Source organism: Apodemus sylvaticus, chromosome 9 (genome assembly GCF_947179515.1).
Source record: "Apodemus sylvaticus chromosome 9, mApoSyl1.1, whole genome shotgun sequence".
NCBI lineage: Eukaryota > Metazoa > Chordata > Mammalia > Rodentia > Muridae > Apodemus > Apodemus sylvaticus.
In genome coordinates, this window is record NC_067480.1 from 103,993,490 (window position 1) to 104,014,567 (window position 21,078).

General features: G+C 43.9%; 1 long non-coding RNA gene across 3 annotated transcripts in view; it reads left to right on the plus strand.

Moving 5' to 3' along the window:
- Positions 1-7,467: 7,467 nt before the first annotated feature.
- Positions 7,468-21,078, plus strand: part of LOC127692486 (uncharacterized) — a 56,992-nt gene continuing 43,381 nt past the window's right edge. For 2 of the 3 annotated variants that reach the window (XR_007979475.1, XR_007979474.1), the window contains exons 1-2: positions 7,468-7,571; positions 8,672-8,794. This is a non-coding gene — a long non-coding RNA (uncharacterized LOC127692486). Of the gene's footprint in view, positions 7,572-8,671; positions 8,795-10,094; positions 11,408-21,078 lie in introns of those variants that run through there. The other variant, XR_007979473.1, reaches the window with a different exon arrangement.

A 21,078-nucleotide genomic window follows, 5' to 3' on the forward strand; every position in this document is an offset into this window, starting at 1 on the left:
GCCTTCTGAGCCCAGTATGGAGCAGGATCTGTTCGAAACACTTGATGTATATTTAGAAAAGTTACCTCAAACTCAGAAAAAAGAAAAGGGGATGACAGCATGTCTGGATGGAGCAGCATTTAGCAGCTCTCCCCAAGGGCCATCGAATTCTTCATGAATTGTTTCAGGAATTCTTCATGAATATATTTGGTTTCCAGTTATTATTGAATTAGGGTCAGAGCCTATGAAATACGGTGCTAACTTGTAGCAGACAAATATATTTCAAATAATATTTGGATGATAGAGTACAAATGATTTCTAACAAAAAGATCATCGTCACTAACATTATGGCAGAAGGGAAGAAATGTGTGAGGCCAAGAGATAGAAAGAAGATATCAGCACTAAAACACAAGGTACCACTGAGAACAAAAAGCAACAGTGCCAGAAACCATCAACAAATGACTGCAATCAATATATACCTTTCAGCCAGGCAGTGGTGGCACATACCTTTCATCCCAGTACTTGGGAGGGAGAGGCAGGCAGATTTCTGAGTTTGAGGCCAGCCTGGTCTACAAAGTGAGTTCCAGGACATCCAGGGCTACACAGAGAAACCCTGTCTCGAAAAACATATATATATCTTTCAATAATAACTTCAGATATCAATGGTCTCAATTCCCCACTCAAAAACTAGAGGCCAGCAGAGTGGATCAGGAAGCAAATTCCATCTCTGTCAGTTTGTGATAGTTTGTATATTCTTGGCCCAGGGATTGGCATTATTTGAGGTGTGGAATAGGTGTGTCACTGTGGGGGGGGGCAGTTTAATACCCTTGTCCTAGCTGCCCGGAAGTGAATCTTCCACTAGCAGCCTTCAGGTGAAGATGCAGAACTCTCAGCTCCTCCTGCACCATGCCTGCCTGGATTCTGCCATGTTCCCGCCTTGATGATAATGAACTGAACTTCTGAACCTGTAAGCCAGCTCCAATTAAATGTTGTCCTTATAAGAGTTGCCTTGGTCATGGCATCTGTTCACAGCTGTGAAACCCTAACTAAGACACAGTTGCTCACAAGAAACAAAGCTTTAAAGGTAAGCATGACTTCAGCGTGAAAGAATGGCTAGAAGTGTTGAAGTCAAACAGGACCAGGAAGCGAGCGAGTGTTGCTCTCTTAATGTCTGACAGGAATAGTCTGCAGACTAAAACTAGTAAAGAAATAAGAGAGAATACTTATTCTAACCAAGGGAACGATTAATCAAAAAGCCATTACTATCCTAAACATGTGTGGACCCAACTCTGGCGCACCCGATTTAGTAAAAAAAATACACAACTGGAATTACACAAAGAAATAATGTCAACCCATTAACAGTAGATGACTTCAAAACCCCACTTTCCTTTATAGGCAGGTGGGTGTCTTAGTTAGGGTTTCATTTCTGTGAACAGACACCATGGCCAAGGCAAGTCTTACAAAGGACAACATTTAATTGGGGCTGGCTTACAGGTTCAGAGATTTAGTCCATTATCATCATGGTGGGGAGTATGGCAGTATCCAGACAGATGTGGTGCTGGAGGAACTTGAGAGTTCTATATCCTGATCTGCAGTCAGCAGAAGCCATATTGGGTATAGCTTGAGCATAGGAGATCTCAAAGCCTGCTTCCAGAATGACACACTTTCTCCAGCAAAGCCACACCCACTCCAAGGCCACACCCCCTAATAGTGCCACTCCCTATGAACCAAGCAGTCAAACACCTGAGTCGAAGGGGTCATTCCTGTTCAAACCACAGCAGGTCATCTGAACAACAACAAAAAGGCAGAGAAACATGAGAATTAAATGACATCATACATCAAATGAACGTAACAGATTTCTATAAAATATTCTACCCAAACATCAAAAAATATATATTCTACTCAATAACCCGTGGAAGAATCTCTGAAATAGACCACATTCTGGACCACAAAACATATCTTAACAAAATTAGAAAGATTGAAATAACTCCACATATCCTACCCAACTATATTGCAATAAAGCTTAAAATTGGCAGCAGATAAATCTCTAATAAATATAGACACTCATGGATATTAAACAACTTCATTGCTGAAGGAAGAAATAAAATTTCCTGTAACTAAGTGAAAATGAAAATATAACATGGGGCTGGAGAGATGGCTCAGTGGTTAAAAGCACTGACTGTTCTTCCAGAAGTCCTGAGTTCAATTCCCAGCAATCACACGGTGGCTCATAACTAACTATAATGAGATTTGATGCCCTCTTCTGGCATGCAGGTGTACATGCACATAAGAGCACTCATGCATAAAATAATCTTTTAAAAAAGAAAAGAAAATATAACATAAAAAAACCTCTGTGACACCCCAAAAGCAGTCCTGTGATGGAAAATTTATGGCTCTAAGTGCTGACTTTAAAAAGATCAGAAAGAGCACAAATCACTTAGTTGGGAAAAATAAGAGCAAACTGAACTCAAAATTCACTAACTGGCAGGAAATAATAAAAATCAGAGCAGAAACTAATGAAATAGAAAGAAAGAAAACAATACAAAGAGTTACTGAATCTAAGGACAGGTTCTTTGAGAAGACAAACAAAATTGACAGACCCTTGATCCAACTAACCAAAAGAAAGAGAGGATCCATGTATAAAGAAAAAAACATCTGAATTAACAGAATCAGAAATGAGCAGAGTCACCTGTTACATTACAAGAGACACCAAAGAAATTCAGAATATTATAAAGAAATAGTTTAAAAACCTATACTCCATTGGGTTGGCACAGCTAAAAGAAATTAATGAACTTCTCAATTCAGCCAAGCCACAAACATTAACCAACAAGAGATCAAGAACCTAAACAGACTGTCTTAGTCAGGGTTTCTATTCCTGTACAAACATCATGACCAAGAAGCAAGTTGGGGAGAAAAGGTTTTGGTGAGCTTACACTTCCCACATTGCTGTTCATCACAAAAGGAAGTCAGGACTGGAACTCAAGCAGGTCAGGAAGCAGGAGCTGATGCAGAGGCCATGGAGGGATGTTTCTTACTGGCTTGCTTCCCCTGGCTTGCTCAGCCTGCTCTCTTATAGAACCCAAGACTACCAGCCCAGAGATGGCACCACCCACAAGGGGCCCTCCCACCCTTAATCACTAACTGAGAAAATGCCCCACAGTTGGATCTCATGGAGGCATTTCCCCAACTGAAGCTCCTTTCTCTGTGATAACTCCAGCCTGTGTCAAGTTGATTCACAAAATCACCCAGTACACAGACCCATAACAAATGACGAGATTGAAACAGTTGTAAAAAGCCCAGGCCAACAATCCTACCAGACTTTCAAAGGTCGAGAGAGAGAGAGAGAGAGAGAGAGAGAGAGAGAGAGAGAGAGAGAGAGGAAGAGAGAGAGACCCATCGCCAACATCATACTAAATGGAGACAAACTTGAAATAACCCCACTGAAATCAAGAATAAGACAAGTCTTTCCACTATACCTATTCCTTTTCAATATTGTGCTCAAAACACTCAGTGTAACAGAGGAGGAAATTAAAGGGATATAAATGGGAAAAGAGAGAGAGACAGAGACAGAGAGACAGAGACAGCGAGAAACTACAGGCCATGTTATCTCTGATGAACACTGATACTATGTTATCGCTGATGAACATAGATTTAAAAATCCTCAGCAAAATACTTGTAAAACAAAAGCAGATATGCACCAAAAAGATTTTCTACCATGACCAAGTTGGCTTTATCCTGAAAATGTACAGTTTAACATATGCAAGTCACTAATACTTGTGTAATACCAGTCACATAAGCGAACTACAAAATGAAAATTATATGAGCATCTCAATAGATAAAAAAAAATGCCTTTGACAAAATTCAACATACCTTTATGACAAAAGTACTAGAAATGTAGGACTGGAGGGAACATAATCAACACAATAACACCGATATGTGAGAGACCCATCGCCAACATCATACTAAATGGAGACAAACTTGAAGTAACCCCACTGAAATCAGGAATAAGACAAGTCTTTCCACTAGACCTATTCCTTTTCAATATTGTGCTCAAAATGCTAAGTGGAGCAGAGGAGGAAATTAAAGGGACATAAATGGGGGAAAAGAGTCAAACTATCCTTATTTGCAGGTGAAGTACTATACATAAGAGATCCCAGCTCTATCACAGAATTTCTAGAGAAGATGAACGATTCCAACAATGTGGCAGCCTGCAGAATCAACTTGCAAACCCAACGGAGTAGGAAAAGACAGAAAAGACCGACTATTAGATACTGATTTATTGACTTATTTAGTGGTTTATTTCAAGCACTGTACGTCTGATTTGCTAAGCATGACTTCACTTGCTACCTGGAACAGAACAACCTAGAGAAAGAGCTACAATAGGTTGTTGCCTTGGTAACCTGCTGGTCGCCACTCAGGCTTCTACAAAATCTCTCTTGGTTGCCAGCCTCCCACCTTGTGGTTTAGAGTGTAATAAAATGTGGTTTAAAGTATAAAATGCAAACTGGACCCAAAACGGAAGCCTTTTGGGAACTACCCTGGCTTCTGTTTGCTGGTAACATCTCTCTTCCTCTCTCATTGGTATTGGAAGGTTTATTCCAAAAATATCCCCACAATACCCAATAGCTTTTCCCTACTATACCACCAATAAAAATCCAGATAAAGTAATCATGGACACACCCTCATTTACAATAGCACCCCCCAATAAAATATCAAGGAATAAACCTAACTAAGGAATTCAGGACATATAAAATGAAAACTTCCAGCCTCTGAAGAAAGAGATATAGACACTAACAAAAAAATGCAAAGACATCCATGCTCGTAGATAGAATTAATATTGTGAAAATGACAATTTTACCAAAAGCTATTTGCAGATTCCATGAATTCCCAATCAAACTCTCCATCTACAGCGATAATAATTAAAAAAAAAAACTAGACTAAAATGTATATGGAATCACAAAAGACCCTGGATAGCCAAAACATTTCTAAGCAAAAAGGGGGGAAACATGCTGCAGAGATTACCATTCCAGATCTCAAGATGTATATCAGCGCAACAGTGATTCAAAACAAAACAAAACAAAACAAAAAACAATATGGAACTGACAGAAAAACAAACACGTAGCTCAACAGAATAAAATTTAAGGTCCCAACATGGGTAGGTATAACCACAGCCAAAACATTCTTGACCTTATAATAAGGAATTCAAAATAGACGTCAGAGAGGTGTACAGGGCAAGGACCAGAGAGGTCTGGGGCACAGAAACATCTGTCCTCAAGGGACCAGTGGGCACCATGCTTCCAAAACACGAATGTGTTTATTCAACTCATTCGGAATCTCTGTAGTCCGGTGGTTAGTTTTCATTATGCACACAGGATTGACTAACTCAGTGGCGTTGGGGACTGAATACATTCTCTAGCCTCTCTCTTTTCCCTGGAGGTCCCAAGAGGTCACAAAGTATGTTTATTTAGCAGTAACACAGATAACAAACTGAACTTCTCCCCCCCAACCCCCAGCTCCAAGGATTAAGCCAGGGCCTTGTAGCTGATGCATGAGCACTGCTGCATTGAGCGACCTGGCTATATGCCAACCCTTTGCTTCTTTCTTATTCTTGTCTTGAAACAGCTTCTTGCTGTGTAGCCCAGGATGGCCTTAGCTTACGCTGCTCTTTCTAGCACTACCACTCTGGTTTTGTTATTGGTTGGTTGGTTGGTTAGTTGGTTGGTTGGTTGGTTGGTTGGTTGGTTGGTTGGTTGGTTTTAACTGTGTCAAAATCTTTCTGCAACTTGCTAGGTAGATCAAGTTGTTCTCAAACACATAGAGCTTCACTTGCCTCTGGTCACTGGTAGGTTATGTCTCCACCAGTGAAATGTGCCAATTTGAGGCAGATTAAGTTATAGTAAATGCATTTTTATTGGAAAGCTGCTCTTGAGTGAATTCGCTGGCACCAAAAACAGAGGCCAAGGAAGTCACCAGGGGGTGAGAGGCAGGAAGGGGAAGAGAAAGAGAGAAAGGGCAGGCTTTCGGACAGGGGCGGGGCGGGGCGGGGCGAGGCGGGGCGAGGTGAGGTCAAAATGTCTGGAATATATAGGGAGGAGCCTTGGGGGAAGGGCAGCCAAGCCCCTGGACTGGAAAGTTCAGGGTTGGGGCCAGGGTAAGCTAGGTAGGAACTGAGGGATGCTGGGAGAACCTGGAGGCCAGGTCTGCTTTGGTATGGAAAATATTCACCTCAGTCCCTTGTCCTGGTCCAGAAACCAGTCACTTTTATTTTTAATAAGTAAATGGAGTTTTTACTTGTTAAGACTATACATATCACTTAAATTTATTCTATAAATTAGCTCTGTCCCTGAGTTTTGGAGACTTGGATGATAAGCAAATTTTGTTGATTCATTTATAACTTGGAAGAAATGTTCATACTGAAACAGTTTAAGGTCTAATTCGGTTAAATCTAAAGTGAATTTTGGAGAAAGCCAAATGAAGCATACTTCTGTCAGAATGTAGAAAACTAGAATACACATAGGAAACCGCATATCGTCACAACCATTTCATTCTAATGCGACTTTAGCCTTCCACAGGATGAATCGCACTCTTGCAAAGCTGGCTGCAGCGGCTTTCAAAAATCATTCTCATTAGAAGCACTAGTCTCATTCTGGTGGAGTGTCAAAGCAAGTGTTGCTCTTGATGGAATGAATGCACAGCAGACAATATTTAGAGGCAACCTTGGTTAGAAATAAGTATTTAAATGAATTAACAATCAATTTCCAAATAATTATTCTGGTGTTAATCCCCACCCCCACCCCCACCCTCCCACCCCCATCTCAGCTGTTGCTGGAGATGGAGGGGTTTCTTCTTAGCAGCAGCCGAAAAGCATTCAACATCACTTTAAGGCTCCCTGAGGAAATTTTATCTGATAAACCTCTCTCATATCTACTAGGAGAGATCACTATTAAAAATTAATGTTGGCACTGAGAACATTCTATACCAATGGTCCTCTCCACCAAACCTAGGATCAGTCATGTCCTTTCTTGTTTTATTTCTCATTTTCATTCAAATATCACATTATACAGATTTCATCTTTAAAAGTTAAAAAAAAAAAAAAGCTGTAGGCAACCGCGTAAAGCGTTTTTCGTAATTAGTGATTGATGTGGGAGGGCCCAGCCCATTGTGGATGGGGCCGTTCCTGGGCTGGTGGTCCTGGGTGTTATAAAAAAGAAGCCACTTGGAAGCTGTAGTGTCTATTGCTGGTTGTCAACTTGACTATATCTGGAATAAACTACAATCTAGAATTGGAAGGCTCACCTGTGATCCTAATCTGGAGAATGAGCAATACAAGTTTCTGTCCAGGATCTTGGCATGGAGATCTTGAGGCACAGTAGCTATGAATTCCAGAAGATTAAAAACAGGGAATCAAGGTCATCTGGGCTTAAAGGGGTGGTGCCGCACACCTTCTGCTGGAGACCTACATAAGGACATTGGAAGAAGGAAGACTTACTCTCTCTTTGCCTGCTTGTCTTGCAGGACTGAGCAACTGCTGGATCCTTGGACTTCCATCCACAGCTGCTGCTGACCATTGTTGGAGAGTTGGACTACAGACTGTAAGTCATCAACAAATTCCCTTACTATATAGAGACTGCCCATACGTTCTGTGACTCTAGAGAACCCTGACTAATACAGAAGCCACTGAGCAAGCCACTTGGAGCAAACCAACACAAAGCACCCCTTCGTGACCCCTGCATCAGGTTCCTGCCCTGCTTGAGTTCCAGCCCTGACTCTTTTGATGATGAACTGTGATGTAGAAACCAAATACATGGTTTTCTCCCATCTTTCTTTGGTCATGGTGTTTCATGACAGCAATAATAATCCTAATTGGGGCATGACAATTGCCATTACAGTTTTTTAGAGAAGGAAGAACTCTGAGTTACAGCTGCACAGAATGTACTCGATCACGTAGGTGGGAGGTACTATTTAGGCAGGAAGTACGTCTGGATGTGTGCTTGCCCTCGACTGGACGAAGTGCGAAGCCTGCTGGGTTTTGCTTTTATAAGCACCTGACTAACATAATTCACAGCCATTCTCTGAGAATCCCGGGTGTGATCTAGCCAGTGTCCACCGTCCTGGCCAGTATTTAATAAAGCTTGCTTCAAATTTGACTCAAAAACTGTAGTAGGAGGTTTTCTTCTCGCCTGGTGGAACTAACAGTGTGTCTCCTAGAGAACTGTTAGCAATGTTGCTGAGAAGACGAATAGTCTTCTGGGATCTTAGTCTCATTAATTTAAAAAAGAAAAGTAAGCAGATTTCAAAGAAAGTAGGGGAACAGTTTTATTGAGAGCTTAAGAGAACAGGGGAAGCAAGTTAAAGTGGGCATCTACCTGGAGGAGGAAGATGTTGACCAGGAAGTAAGCCACGCCCTTTGTACCCGTGATTGGTAAGCAGCTTCAGGAGGGGCTTCACAGAAAGTGAAAGAGTTGAGTTCAAAGTAGGAGAAAGCATGCTTGGAATTTTGAGCCAGTATCTGGGGGGAAAAAAGACAGGAAAGCAAAGAGAAAAGAAGTTAGACTTTTCTTGAGTAACTCAGACAAGCGAGCAGGCTCTACAGTGCTGCCTGATGAGAGCCTTGAGCGTCTGCCTGACGGGGGCGGGGAGGGGGGCTTCATTAAAGGGTATTAGCCCTCACTCCTCATTAGTATGTCTACAGGTGAACCAGCCTTCCAGGAACTGGACTCCTAACCAGGTGATTGACAGGCCCAACTAAAAGGGAAGAGACAATACAGAATGCCTGGGGTGGCTTAGATTGTCACATCCCCAAGAAGAGCCAGAGGTGAGACCCAGATTCTATTCTTTTGATGGGAAGGAAATAGCTTCTTTGAATGGGCCTCCACAAAGCCCAAATATCTCCTCCTTGCCATATGGTAGCTCAAATAAACAGCCAAACTGATATTTACCTTTCTAGTGTTACCAGGGAAGCAGCAGGAGGCAGACTCCACAGTCAAGCCTCCTCTGTAGCACCCCTGTAACAGATGTGCTCTTCCCGGCTGCCAAGCACTATTCAGAAAGGAAATTGCCTTGTAACAGTGTCATCTATTTCTGTCTAGCACCTGTTGTTTGTAGACTAGATTGTATCACCCAAGGCAATTAGAAAGACCCTGAATCTTGGGCACTGACTCCTGGTGCAGAAGCAGGGACGAAAACACAATGGACTCCTTTAATCAGAATAATGAAGAACAGCAGCCCTCATGGGGGAGTGGAGACCACACCAGAGCTGCAACTGTTAGGAAATACACAGAGTACTTTTGGCAGCCCATGCGAAGGTGTAGCCCTGAGAAATTGCACCATGCAAGGGATCTGGTGCAAAAGAAGTTTATCAATGGAGGGAAGAGGAGTGGGAGAAAGAGAGGACACCAGGGAGAGGTTGTCTCTTAGAACAGTGGTCCTCGACCTTCCTAATGCTGAGACCCTTTAATACAGTTCCTCATGTAATGGCCGTCCCAAACCATAGATTATTTTTGTTGCTACTTCATAACTGTGATCTTGCTACTATTATGAATCATAATGTAAATGTTTGTGTTTTCCAATGGTCTGAGGTGACCCCTGTGAAAGGGTTATTCAACTCCCAAAGGGGTGGGGACCCACAGGTTGAGAAGCATTGTCTTAGACGGTCACATTAGAACACTACCATACCATGGTTGGTTGGATAAAAAGGGCCCCCATGGGTTCATGTTGGAATACTTACTTTCCAGATGGTGGAACCTTTTGGAAAGGATTAGGAGGTGTGGTCTTGTTAAAGAAGGTGTGTCTCTGGGGGTGGACTTTGAGGTTTTGGAATTCCATACTATTTCTAGTTAGAATTCCTCCCTCCTTCCCTGTCCCTGACTTCTCTGTCTCTCTGTCTGTCTCTGTCTCTGTCTCTCTCTGAATCTGTTAAATCCTTTAAACATTTTCTTTTGTAAATTGTCCCATCACAGTAATAGAAAAGTAATTAAGACACTTATATTACTGCCTCCTAGAATCCCTGTCTCCAAACACGATGGTGTAGGGGATTAGCATTCTGGAGTATGTGATTGTGACTTTTCCTTTGTCAGCTTGATGACATTTAGAATCAAATCTGTGGTCGTGCCTAGGTTAGCCTGACTGAGGTGGGATGATCCACTCTATCATTCCGTGGGATGGGGACCTGGACTGAAGCAAAAGGAAGACAGTGAAGTGAACATAAGCTTTTCCGTCTCTTCCTGATTCTGGACACAGCATCACCAGCTGCTTCCTTCCACAGCCCCTCTTCAACCCTCCCTTCCGTGACGGACTCTATCCCTGCTGTTATAATCCAATTGAGAAAGCTACAGACCACCGCGCGTATAAAGCCAAATTAGAGTCTTTTATTAGCAGGTGACTGAGAGCAGGCTCTTGCCCCCAAAGAACTCTTGGCACCAAGCTCAGGAGTACATCATTTATAAAGGCAAGAAATGAAATGATGTCATTGTCAGGTGTTGGTCAGGGGAACCTGGTGACATTTGTTTTGGCTAAGCATTCAGCAGATATTTTGGTTGTTCCTCTGGGCATGGTCAGGGTCATGGAAAGTACTTCGTGTTTGAGAGGCAGAGGTAGAAAACTCCCTGAGCAGACATAAAATGGAATCAGAGTAAGATCAGAACAAGATAGCAGCTACCTTGGCCACTTTACTGTAAGCTGAAATAAACCGGTCTTTCTTAATATCTTTTGCCAGATGTGTTGCTGCTGCACTGAGACAAAGAACTAATACAGAATGGGGGAGGGGGTCATAATTTAATCTATACCAGACAGAGAGACAAGGTGATGAGAAGAGAGAAGAATTTATTTCTCCACTCACTCCAGCCTATAAGCACTGCCTTTTGGGATCTCTCTAAGAACAACAGATCTATCTGACATTTCAGATATGATCATTGGACTATAGAGATAATGCAAAAATTAAAAAAAAAACCTTCTTGTATCACATAAAGACAAGCATTAGGGATATTGGGGGGCTGGAGCGAAGGCTCTGTGCTTTAGAGCTCCTGTTGCCCTTGCCGAGGCCCAGGTTTGAGTCCTAGCACCCACATGGCAGCTCACCACCAGTTCCAGGGGTCCTAATACTTTCTTCTGCCTTCTGTCACTGCCAGGCATACATGTAGTATGCATACATACATGCAGGCAAACATTCATACATACAAAACAAAGTAAATATTTATTTGTTTTTCTTTTTATTATTAATTTTTTATTAATCGTTCTATTTGTTTACATCCCAAATGATGTCCCCCTTCCTGGTTACCCCTCCATAACCTCCCCATCCCATTCTCTCTCCCCTCCCCTTTGTGTCTATCAGAGTGCTCCCTCAGCCACTCGCCCACTCCTGCCTCACCCCTCCAGCATCCCCCCTGTGCTGGGGCCTCCACAGGACCAAGGGTCTCCCCTCCCACTAATGTCAGACAAGGCCCTCCTCTGCTACATAGAGCCATGCATCCTTCCTATACTCTCCTTGGTTGGTGGTCTGGTCCCTGGGAGCACTGGGGGGTCCAACCAGCTGGTGTTGTTCTTCCTATGGGGTTGCAACCCCCCTCTGCTCCTCCAGTCCTTCTGCCAGTGCTCCCACTGGAGTGCCCTGGGTCCCCGAGTTCAGTCAGATGGTTGGCTGCGAGCGGCTGCATCTGCATTGCTCAGGTGCTGGCAGAACCTCCCAGGGAACAGCCACACCAGGCTCTTGTCAGCAAGAGTCCCTTGGTAACAGCAACAGTGTCGGGTTTGCTTTCTGCAGACAGGATGGATCCCCAGGTGGGGCAGTCCCCCGATGGCCCTTCCAATATATATATATATATTAATGTAGTTTCAGAGTGCTTGAACTCATGCAAGGGAGAATTACTCACAGGACTCTGAAAGGTCAACAAAATATCACTGTACACACCATGCACAATACGGCTCCCCGGTCCTGGCAATGCTAACCGCTTACTGCCCCAGGAGTGGTAAATCGAGTGCTTGTCAGATTGGATGCTTTTATAACTCGTCTCTTCCACAGTGTGCTGTTTGCGTCATCAGACGTGATTTGCATGTAGGTCACAGATTCGTATCTACTGCTGAAGTCAAATAGCTGTCACCGAGGACCCTGGGCCAGAGGAGCCTTTGTCTGGTGCCATTGTGTGAAGCTGTTGCTGTCAGGATTTAGAAACCAGCCACCCGAGATTTGACAACCTGAGACACTGAAATGTGGTTTCCAATTTGGAAGCTGCTTTTCTGGGGGGTGGGGACAGGATTTCTCTGCATAGCCCTGGATGTCCCGCAACCTGCTTTGTAGACCAGGCTGGCATCAAGCTCCCAAAGATCCACCTGCCTCTGCCTCCCGAGTGCTGGGATTGAAGGTGTGTGTCACCACCTCAGGTGGAAGCTGCTTTGTAAAATATACAACTTCAACCCTTTTAAAAATATAGCTGTAGATGATTTCATCTAAGAATTGCCCAAAATACCGCTCATTTTAGCTAAAGAAAGGTTCTTGCTCTTCTGGGGACAGCCCTGGCCAAGTTGGATTAAGGAGAGCTTTGTTGTGGTTGCCAAACGTGACTTGAGTAGCTTACGTGACACCAAAAATGTAACTAACGGTAACCAAGGGCTCCCAGCGTGTCTCTGTAACTCAGGCCAGGGCCTTGCACCATCCCCAGATAAATATTTCAAGAATGAAGTGAAAACCTCTTCCCTGGCAGTCTGACTGTGTCTCCTTGGAGTAATGGCCATTTGGTTACTCCATCCCTCCTCACCGCGTGGATTCTATTTGAGCAGAAGGCTTGTGAGCTTGTGTCTGCTCGGGGTGGGAGGGGCAGAGGGCACAGAGCAGATGGCAGGTAACACCTGGATTCAGGTGTTTATTCCTGTCACCCGTTTTAGCTAACTTTTAACTTTATACCTGATCCCCTTTTGATTAAATCACACAAAGATGTGATGTAAGTAAATATAACCGTAAAACTGACCTTATAAATTATGCTCAGTTTTATGGTTCTATGGGTACGTGCACGTGGGGTGTGGGGGAGCGGGGAATGGGGTGGGGATCAATTATTGCGCTTCAGGCACATACGCAATTAGTTTCTCATGACCCATGTGATGTTCACAACATCTTTGTTAACCCATCAATATATAGTATTGTTTTGTGTATTTATGTTTAGAAACATCTTGTTTAACCTAATGACATCAACAGCACTAAACTCACAGCTAAACAAAGCCAAACTAACACAGATTTTTTTTTTCTCAATAAGGTCCACTGTAGTCTTTCTGCTTCTAGGAATATTAAATAATGTGCCAGCCAACAAATAGCTTAGCAGCTGTTCAGACAGGGAAATGACCAGTTTTTAAAAAGTGCAATATATGAAATATTTGCCACCAACCAAACCATGAAAAGTTTTAGAACATTCTGTTGTAGAGGTGGAAAGGAAATTGGTATGGTATCATATAATAAACCAAATGTGCTTTGTGCCCAGCCACTCTGAGTACAGTTGTCCTATCTATAGATGGCCACGTTAAATAGCATGCACACAAGGCTTCTCGTTGTAGCATTGTTTGAACAGGAAAACATCTTGAAAAGAGCCTAAATGTTTTCTATTTTGTTCAATTTTGCTTTTTTGTTTTCCTGTTTTGTTTGTTATGTTTTCTGAGACAAGGACTTATTATGTAGACCAGGTAACTTTTCCGCTTGCCGCAGGTGTTTATTCCTCAGGTGTGTTAGCTCAGACTGAACTCAAACCCACACTCCTCCGGCCTTCACTCTCCCGTAGCAATACAGGTGTTGACGACCAATCCCTAAACCAAGAGCTCTCTGTTTTAAGGGGGAAATGATGTAGCAAGACCATAGAATTTATGACACCATAAAAGAATGAGAAATCTCATTAAAATATATTGAAAATATATGGAAATGTTTAAAAAGTATATAGGGCTGGGGCCATAGAGTGGCAAAGCACAGGTCTGGCACACCCAAGGCCCTGGGTTCGACCTTCAGCATGGCAGCAACAGAGCCACGCCCAGTCTAGGAAGCTAGCTCAGACCCGAAAAGCTTCTGTGAGATGTTGGGTTTAATCTTTAGTAATTAAGTGGTGTGTCTGTCTGTGTGTGTGTGTGCAGTATACTGTTACTCTATGTGTGTTTACAATGTAATGACACACCATTTCATTCTTCTTCGACTTCCAGTTTGTTTTGTATGAGTCACAGTCCACCAAATGTCACGTCATCACATCTGTGTACTCGACATCATTGTGGTTTCTTCCTACCACCTGCTCCTCTCAACTGACAGTTCGTTAACTTGCATGAATACACGTTTGTTTTGGGCAGGCACAAGGGAGGGAGAAGGTACACATTGCCTTCCCCTGGTCGGGTTATGTGTCTTCATCTGTCACTTAGTTGTTAAAGTCCTTTTGCTTGCTTGGGTTTTGGTTTTTTGAGACATGGTTTCTCTGTATAGCCCTGGCTGCCCTGAAACTTGTTCTGTAGAATAAGCTGGCCTCAAACTCAGAAATCGGCCTGCCTGTGCCTCCCAAGTGCTGGGATTAAAGGCGTGTGCCACCACCTCAACACCTCTGTGCTTGATTCTTCAATTATACAAGCTCTGCCTTTATCTTTTCTCCTCTGTCACTGTCAACCCCTCATGACTCACATCCGGTTTCATCCCCTCATAAAAGTCCCTGCTTATTAACTTTTTCAGAAAAGTAAGGTGGTAAAATGTCTTAACTTGGTCCTCACGTCTTCAAGAGCCATTTGCATGTTCGTGTAGCCTAGCCCTACAGATTAAGGATATGATCCTGTCTGCACAAATCTAACCTGCTTGGGTCCTCTTGTCCTATTTACCAGAAACTGTTCCTCTCTGAAAAATTACCCCTCGGAAATGCAGAGTCTCTCACATTTGTCGCATTTAAAAATCCTCCCTTGACGGAGAACTCTTTCAAGCCTGGCACTTGGGAAGTGAAGAAAGGAAGATTGGGAGTTCAAGGCCAGCCTGGGTTACAGGTATCCCTGTCTCAAAAACTAAAATGAAAAAGTCCTCTGCCCTTCTGCTCCTCTGGTTCTTCCTTGGTCTTTTCTTCCTTGGTCTTTCCCTACCACCTGACTGGCTGCACGCCTCCTCACCTGCCTTCGTAACCTCTTCACCTTCACTGTGGAATTCCCACAACTCAACTCCCTGGAAACTGCTCTGGCTAAGGATATGTCTCCTCAAGTGCGGTAGCAAATGGCTAAATTTTGATCTTTATCTTACGAGACCTGTTCTTGGATTCTCACCCATAACCAGGAAGTGCATTTGTTCTTCCTCCTCCCTCCCTCCCTCCTTCTTTCCTCTCACCTTCCCTCCATCTCCCCCTTCCTCTCTCCCTCCCTTCCTTCCTCTCTTGTTTCCCTTTGGCAGTGGTGGTGGCAGGATTTTGTGAATAAGATGAAGTCACCCTGTGTAGCACAGGCTAGCCTCACACTTGCAGTTCTCCCTCTTCTGCATTCAATGGTAGACGACTTGGTGACACGTGGTGAGTGATCCTAAGCCTCCATCTCTAAGATGAATCTTCCTCCCTGAGCATAAATGTAACATCTTTATGGGGGTGCAGCATGGGGCATATCTGAACACAGAAAAATGTGTGTCTGTCCTCACTTCCGTTCCACTGTCTGTCTCCCTGCCTTCGAACTTGCCCTTTGTCTCTTTCTGGGTCTATCCAAGCCAGTTGTGATCACTTAGTACGTTATTCAGAGAACATCATGATTCTGCCTGTGTCATGGTCCCAGCAAGAACTTGACGGTATGCTCACATGACGTGAATAGGAAATAAGAAACCACAGCGTTTGGGCTGGAGACATGGCTCAACCATTAAGGGCACATATTGCTTTTAGAGAGGACCTGGGTTCCTACATGGTACAACCATTCCTAACTCCAGCTCCAGGAGTTGGAAAAATCACATGGTGCTCTTACATGCATGCAGGAAAGCCATTCATACACATACAACAAAATAACATTTTTAAATAGAAATTAAAAAACCCCTCCACCGTGTAAAGGCACTAATTATAAACTGTGGGTGGGGGTTAGAAACCAGGAAGTCATGGAAGCAATTACTGCTAGGAGAGTGAAGAGCACGGAGAAAAAGAATTCTGTCAATGGCAGCCATCAGCTAAGGGAGGGAAGCAAAGATGTTACGTCTCCGGCTCACTCCCCTCCTACCATTTAGCCTCTACTGCTGTCTTTGGTTGGCTGACCCCACGAGCCGTGAGGTGGTGATTGATGGATGCTATCCGTGCCATTGGAGAGCTGGATCTAGAAGGATGGAGAGCAGACCTGTGGAACCAAACGGGAGCTGTCCATGTGTGATGGCTGTTCTTGGTTGTCAACTTGACTACATCTGGAATTCACAAACTCCCAAGCAACTGAGCACAGCTGTGAGGGATTTTTTTTAGACCTTCTTCTTCTTCTTCTTCTTCTTTTTTAATAAAGATTTATTTATTATATGAGTACACTGTAGCTATTTTCAGACACCCCAGAAGAGGGCATCAGATCCCATTACAGATGGTTGTGAGCCACCAAGTGGTTGCTGAGATTTGAACTCAGGACCTTCAGAAGAGCAGCCGGTGCTCTTAACCGCTGAGCGGTCTCTCCAGCCCTAGACCTGCTTCTAATCCAGATTTTTGAGGTGGGAAATTCTACCTTTAACTTGGGTCATCTCTCTCTCTCTCTCTCTCTCTCTCTCTCTCTCTCTCTCTCTCATGATTTCTTTCTTTCTATGAGCACTGGTGTTTTGACTGCATCTCCATCTGGCATTACAAACAGTTGTGAGCTACTTTGTAGGTGCTGGGAATTGAACCCAGGTCCTCTGGAAGAGCAGCCAGTGCTCTTAACTGCTGAGCCATCTCCATCTGCTGGCCCTGAGCCACACCTTTCTGTAAAGGACATGGAAAGAAGGAAGCTTGCTCTCTCTCTCTCTCTCTCTTTTTGCCTGCTTGTTCTTCCCTTGCTAGCAAGTCCCTCCTTCTCAGGCATCAGAGCCTACTTCCTTGGGATCCCAGTGTACACTAAAGACCAACTGAGACATCCAGCCCTGTGCACTGAGCAACTACTGGACTCTTAGACCTTCTGTTTAGACATAGTAACACTTGGACTGCTGGACCAGAGCCTGTAAGCCAGTCTAATAAATCCCCTAATAAATCTGTCTACCTATTATCTGTCTGTCCGTCTGTCTGCCTTTCTAGCTCTCATCTATCTACACCTATATTATTATATTTATATTGTACAGATTATTATATAGATATTATATTATCTATATAATATAATCAGTATATATTATATTACATTATATTACATAGATTATAGTACTTATTATAGTACTTATTATAGTACTTCACTGCTGTGAACAGACACCAGCTGGCTTACAGGTTCAGTCTATTATCATCAAGGTGGGAGTATGGCAGCATCCAGGCAGGCTTGGTGCATGAGGAGCTCAGAGTGCCACACCTTCATCAGAAAGCCACTAGGAGAAGACTGGGTTCCAGGCAGCTAGGACCAGAGTATGAAAGCCCACATCCACAGTGAAGGGGCTTAAAAAGAGAGGATGGGGGTTAAGGGAGTGTGGCACCGCGGTGTGGGAGAAGGCGGTACCCAGGCAGGCCCTTGTCCAGGCACCTCTTCTCCCTGAAGGACCACACACACACAGACATGGTATAGAATAGAGTTTATTCAGAGTAGAGGATGGGAGTTAGTGGTAGAGAAAGGCAGAGAGAAAGAGAGAGAGAGAGAGAGAGAGAGAGAGAGAGAGAGAGAGAGAGAGAGAGAAGTGGAGGCCGGCCATGACCACGTGGAGAGAAGGGGGGAGGAGAGCCCAAGGGGCAGAGAGGTGAGAGTATGTGGGAGAGAGTAAAGAGATAGCAAAAAGGGAGAGGAGGGGCAAGTAGCCCCTTTTATAGTGGGCCAGATCTATGGGGCGGGGCATACCTGGCTATTGCCAGGTAGGTGTGGGGTGAAGTTTAGACAGAATACCAACACACAGTGACACACCTACTCCAACAAGGCAACACCTCCTAATAGTGCCAGTCCCTGGGCCATGTAATTCAAACCAATACACATAGATAATTTATAATATTATTTATATATATAAAATATATAATAATATGTTATTATAATGTAATATATAATATATGGTAGATAATATATTATTATAATGTATTATATATTGTATAATATATAATATATTTTATATGTTACAAATACATGTTTATATATTTATAATATATAATATTTAATTATATGATATCTAATATATTATATATTAGATATTTATATTATTATATCTACTTCTCTCCATGCCTTCTATTCATCACAGGTCATTGCTTGCTTGCTTTAAGGCCTTATGTTTTATTTGGGACTAGAAGATCAGATTCGCTCTTTCAAGCCTTTGTAGTTTGGTCTTTATGAATTTAAAAGAAATGATAAATAGGACAATTTTATATGGAATGAAAGTGGTCTGTTGGAGACTTGATTCAATGGATACACAAATCACATGGGATTTCCCACGTTTGCTTGTGAGACGCTGCAGGTCTCTGCGCCCAATTGTTTTTGGTTTTTCTTTCTTTTAATTTTCATTCTAATTTTTTTTAAAGATGTATATATATATTTATGTATATGAGTACATTAGCTCTCTACAGACACAACAGAAGAGGGCATCAGTTCCTATTACAGATGGTTGTGAGCCACCACGTGGTTGCTGCGAATTGAACTCAGGACCTGGAAAAGAAGTCAGTACATTTAACTGCTGGGCCATCTTTCTAGCCACTCGCTTCGCCATTGATTTGGATTGGGAAATAAAAATGCCAACAGCCAATGGCTGGGCAGGTAGACTGAGGCAGGACCTTTAGATTTGCATAGGCCAGGAACGGAGAGAGGAAGAAGGCAGAGATCACCAGGAGGAGGAAGACTAGACCTAAAGGCCCGCCATGACACGTGAGAATCAGGGAAAGTGGCCACAAGGGCCACTCCCCTCCCCCCCCCCCCGCCTCCATTGTATTTGGGGTAGCAGAGAAGAAATATAGATTTTTAAAAGACATTAACTCAGGAGTAACAGAGGGGAGTGTCTGCTAGCAGGGGAAGGTTTAAGAGTGCCCAGGTATTAAGCTAGTCACAGCATATCAAAATTAACTGGTGTGGTGTGGTGTGGTGTGGTGGGTGCGTGCGTGTGTGTGTGTGTGTGTGTGTGTGTGTGTGCCTGTGTGTTTCATCCAGAGAGCACCTGGGCAGGTCCCTGGAGCGCATGCGCGACCCCGACCTGTGGGAACAAAGTGGTCGTCGTCATCGTCGTGCACCCCTGCTGTTCTGGGGTGCTCTACACTTCCGTTCCTTAAAAGGGTCCCTAAAATTGTCTTTTAAAAGCAAAACTGCCATTAGTCCCAGAAAGGGACTTTTCACACAGGTTGGACTGAAAAGAAAGCTTATTCCTTCAGTGACAACATTGGGATCGAAGGGAGCACGCACTCAGCACGCAACGACTCAAAAAAAATAAATAAATAGACCCACAATTCCTGCTAAGAGAATTTTGAGTTCAGTGCCAGCTGAGACAACGGAGCAAGACCCCCTCCCTCGAAACAAACATATAACCAAAGCAAAAGGAACTAAATCAGACCCAAACCATCTTTGCTTGGATTCTGGACTGGCAGGCACATTGGAAATGCTTCCGGTAACGGAGTTGTGTGAATCTAGGCAGCTGCTTGCATTTCGGTAGAACGGACATGATCAAAGGGGTATTTAGCAGCATGTGGAATCCCTAGGGTAGCTGCCACTGCTGCCCCAGGACTGTGAGATCCCCAGGCCAGGTCAGAGGGTCTGCTCTTGTGTCAGTTACAGCCTGCTTGACATCTCAGACAGTTGATGTCCTGCTTCTATCCTGAGAGGGCATGTGTTCACACTTAGGAGGGGACATTTTTCCAGAGTGCAGAGAGGCATTCCAGATGCCACAGAACAGAAGAGGCCACGACCCTTACAAAGGCCACTGCCGTGGTACGTGGGAGGACTGGCCCCGCAGTGCCAAACCTACGCAGAAAAACAAAAAGCAAAATGTAGACCACGTTATAGGGCCTCTAAATCGGCATGTTCCGGGGACTTCCTCTTTGAACTCTGCCTCGTTTACATAAGCTGATATGGTTTTTTTGTTGTTGTTTGTGGGTTTTTAGGGCTCCTAGTCTACACTCCTCTTTTGAGCTGGCCACCTGTCACTTGTCAACAAGAGAGTCCTGCCTTATTTAGAGCTGTTTTCTCATTCCTGTGGAAACTTTCTTGCTACCTTCTTTGGGGGGAATTTTTCCAAAGGTTTCTCTGCAATACTCTTCATGCAGTGGTGCCCACACAAGCCTGGGTATGGAGTGAGGGAAACTGCCTTGCCCATCTGCCAGGCTCACAGGTCTACAGCTGCTGCCTTGGCCTGTGTAGATGCCCAGTTTCTCTCCACTGTCGGCCACTTGGCTGGCATTTCAAAGACCATCATTGTCAGCTGACAGGGCATCCTCTGTGCCAGCTACAATGCCAAGACTCCCACTTCATCTCTGAAATGTGTGGCCTTGTACAGAGAACCGCAGGTCAGCATATGATTTAAGGAGTTGGTCATATGAGGTCAGATTAGCTTTCTGCTATAGAATGCATTCCGATAATTTATTAGTTTCAGGAGTAAATGGTTTGGAGCTGACCCCCTCATTTCAAACTCAGAGTAGAGAGTGGTTTATCTCACTCCACCCAGACACCTCTGTCCTCCCCATTTCTTAGGGCCATCCAGCTCTGTGGACTGGGAGCTAGGCATGGGTGCTAGGTACTCCGGCCCACCTGCCTCCCATTCTGAGATGGGCCAGGGAACTGCAGCCCTTAGAGGTTTCACTCAGGTAAGTAAACGAGACTCGGGGACCTACACAAGGGATGAATGAGAAGTCCGATCTCTTCTTAGAATCCAAAACTTATTTCTCAACAATGGCAGGGGACCTCCTGGAGACAACGATTATCTCTTTAGACGTCATTGAGAACTGCAGTCTGAAAGTCTCTGCTGCTTCTTGGGCTTCTGCAAACCCCTTCGCCTTTCCTCACCTTTCCTAGGGAACAGTAATAACTTCCAGGTTGCTTGGAGCT